The sequence below is a fragment of the Limulus polyphemus genome, unplaced genomic scaffold, assembly GCF_000517525.1.
Source record: "Limulus polyphemus unplaced genomic scaffold, Limulus_polyphemus-2.1.2 Scaffold1716, whole genome shotgun sequence".
Lineage (NCBI taxonomy): Eukaryota > Metazoa > Arthropoda > Merostomata > Xiphosura > Limulidae > Limulus > Limulus polyphemus.
In genome coordinates, this window is record NW_013667326.1 from 155,730 (window position 1) to 159,340 (window position 3,611).

The 3,611-nt window shown below is 29.3% G+C and overlaps 1 long non-coding RNA gene across 1 annotated transcript; it reads right to left on the bottom strand.

Moving 5' to 3' along the window:
- Positions 1–423: 423 nt before the first annotated feature.
- On the bottom strand, positions 424–2,609 carry LOC111087086. The gene is made up of 3 exons (XR_002611811.1): positions 2,563–2,609; positions 1,359–1,536; positions 424–626 (listed from the first exon to the last, which is right to left on the bottom strand). It is a non-coding gene; the product is annotated as an uncharacterized LOC111087086 (long non-coding RNA).
- Positions 2,610–3,611: the final 1,002 nt, after the last annotated feature.

Sequence of the window (3,611 nt, forward strand, 5' to 3'; positions counted from 1 at the left end):
CGTCATGTGCCCTCCTGGTCTCAAAAAATATCTCCGCTGGGTGGCACCCTATGATCTCCATTCTCTGACGACTCCACATTGAAGCTGCTCCTTTGGGCATAGAATGGGCAGGCTAATGTCATGATAATGAATAGGAACAGTGTGTTAGAAGTAGCTAATGAGAGTAAATATGTCATGATAAAGAATTATGTAGAATGTGAATTGCGAGATTAAGGATGCTGTGATTAGAAAAAATTAATATACGTTTTATTTTGATTATTTTAGTATTAATTTAAATACTCACAAAATAATTAAACTGTATTATCAGTGTTTACCCAAAATAGGTATTTTAAGACTAGGTATAAAAATGATGTTGTGGTTGTTTCAAAATAATATGTTTTTTTGTGGAAAATTTGGAAGTTTCAACAAATTCAACACGTGAGCTTCATGATACATTTTATTTCTTGTAGATAGGAAAGTAAATACAATCTCTTCTTAAGTAACTTTAATATACGACATAACCCTGTTAGAAGAAAATCCAACTGGTTCCCTAAATTGTTTTTCAGCTGATGTTTGCCTTAACGTAATTTACTGGTATCTTGGAATCGGTAAGTGTAGTCGCATTTAGCAAGTCTAATGATTTCATCCTGTACGAAAAGAAAACATCAAATTAAAAGATGTTAAAAGTAATTTGTATAACAATAAGATTTTGAAAATTCAAATTTAATCAAATCCAAACATGCACTAATTTGAATTCCGTATAATTTAAGGAAATTAGTTAATGTTTTTATCTTCATTACGTTTCTATAAAATATTTCATGTTAAAGGAATCTCTGGGTATGAGCTAATTGATTTATTTTTATACTAACATAAATAGCAGGAATGTCCAACTTAAGAGAATTTTATATATTCATCCATTCCTGGCAAATTAGCTACAGTTCGAAAATCAAAAATTTGATAAATATTTATATATACTTATCAACGGCTTTTTTGTGTACTCTTTTACAAAGAAACTTTAGGTTCAAAGCAAAGGTTTCTTAGAAACTGCCATGATAATAAGGGTTTTTTTTTGGGGGGGAATTATAGATTTGAATATTGCAGTGAATACTCGGTTAAATTGTTTAGGTGGTTAAATTTTAACAAAGTCAACACAAGGAAGTTTGGGAAAACAGTTTATTGTATGAAGGAACACAGAAACGAGAATTAGACGATCATAATCTGTTTTTGAAATTATAAAACATTACCAATAGAACATTTTTAGAAGCGAGACTGTATTTTAATTGCTACTGTACCTTAACTTCACATCTATTTATTTGCAAAACAATTTCATTAATGGCGTTAGTAAAATAAAGAAATGGAAAGTAAGTAACCTAAAATACCTTGACTAGATGTTTTAGCCTCACTACAGAATCGTTTTGAAGTTCCTTGCAGTTACTTGATCGTTTTCCAGGCCTCCATCCTCGAGGAAAGGTAATTTGTGACGTAACTTGGTTGACGACGAAGAGTGTAATTAGAAGATAGATCAGAAAATAACTCTTTCTGGACATTGTTGTAGTGCTTAAATATGGGTAATCAAATATAAATTTAAATTTTTTGTTTAATTACAAATCTTAAATGAATACCATTATGATTCCTGTAAACTACATGCCCTCCTCATACAAGACAGTAAAAAGCACGCTCCGACAACCCTATATTTCAAAGCAAGTCCTTTAACTCTTCAATACAACGGGTTTCCCTTTTGTTAATCTATTTTTCCTTAATGTTTGTATAAGTAAAATATTCTAAAGGCAACATTTGAAAGTGGGAAAACCTTTAGAGGATATCACGATTGCGGTGTGAAAATTAATACATTTTTATGGATTGCTCTTCATTAATTACTAAATATCAGTAACTTTTTTGTTTATTTAGAGTTACATTCACGAGTTAGCTAGCTTTCTTTTCATTCAAGTTATTTGAAACACTTTCTTTACCGAAACCTTAAGAAATTAAAACGTTATTTGAAACACTTTCTTTACTGAAACCTTAAGAAATAAAAGTTATTTGAAACACTTTCTTTACTGAAACCTTAAGAAAGTAAGAAGCTATTTGAAACACTTTCTTTACCGAAACCTTAAGAAATTAAGAAGTTATTTGAAACACTTTCTTTACTGAAACCTTAAGAAAGTAAGAAGTTATTTGAAACACTTTCTTTACTGAAACCTTAAGAAAGTAAGAAGTTATTTGAAACAATTTCTTTACTGAAACCTTAAGAAAGTAAGAAGTTATTTGAAACACTTTCTTTACTGAAACCTTAAGAAATTAAGCCTCTATCTTCAGTTAAAGTTTTGTTTAATAATAAAGCTTGTTATCCAATGTTTTAGAAATATCTTTCGTCTCTTCTCAGATTCCTGCTAATTTTGAAATTACTTCATTTCGTTTCTGCTATGGGAAGTCTCAAGGCATATAGTTCATTAGACTAAATCTATCAAATCAAGTTTTTGAACACCTATGTTAACCAATGAACAAAAGTAAGTTTCTTTGAACTTCCTGTTAAGATAATGACAACAGTTTTGTTGATGAGAAGAAGCTAGCTATACCACTTACCGTTGTGCTCTGATGAGATCCACTAACCGAACTATTCAGCCTCGATATTGTATCTTGTCCAAAACCTAAAGATGGAATCTCTTATATACATTGTGACGTATCACGTGATTACTATGATCTATACTGTTTTTGAAATGGAATAAATTTGCACATGCGCAAGATGCCAAGATGGGTGTCTTCTTTAAGAAAATATATATCGTGGGTAATAATTACGAAATAAATTGTTAGTTGAACCATACCGGAATTTTTTATAGTTATGTTTTTAATAAAATAAATTAGTGACTACATGACCATGCAAGAATTTTTTTTCGTGAAGTAAATTATCTAGTTGTAAAACATTCCAACAGCAGTTACGTCGTAAAAAATTATGTTTTAAAGATATTTTATTCAACGATAAAGGTACAAAACAATCTTTAAAGTCAGATTAATAATAAAAATTAGCTTTATTTCAAATTATTTATATTTTGAAACACACATTACTTGAAAGTTTTTTCTCATAATCTCAGAATGTTTCTAAATATTATATCAATATCTAAAATTTGAACAATTACTTCTAATTCAGCCATCACCTGAGGTCTGAGAATATAAGTCGTTTCTGATTAAGCTATAATATTCCTTTCAAAATTAAAATAACATTTTATCTCGCAGTCTCATAAAAATGGGCTATTTTTCCGAAGTTTGAATAGTAGTCAAAAATATAGTAACACTGTGTTTCAAAAAGGTAATTTCAGAAATCCAATAAATAAAGGCTTGTTTGAATGTTTAAGTCATGGTGTTGGTTACAACGAAGGCTTTTTTTTATTTATTAGAAATGTATTATGAATCATAACAACATAACTTTAGATTTGTTTAAGATAATTTAGGATTCATAGCAGTGAAATTTGGATATACGTTTAGGTTCCCTTAAGAGTCATGATAAACGTGTGTTAATTTCATTTATTTTTGTTATGAGTTATAGAAAACCACTATAAATGTGTTTTAATTCTATTGGGAGTCAAACAAACAAACCTAAGTTTAACTTAGTTGTATTAGGAGTCATAACAGATTCT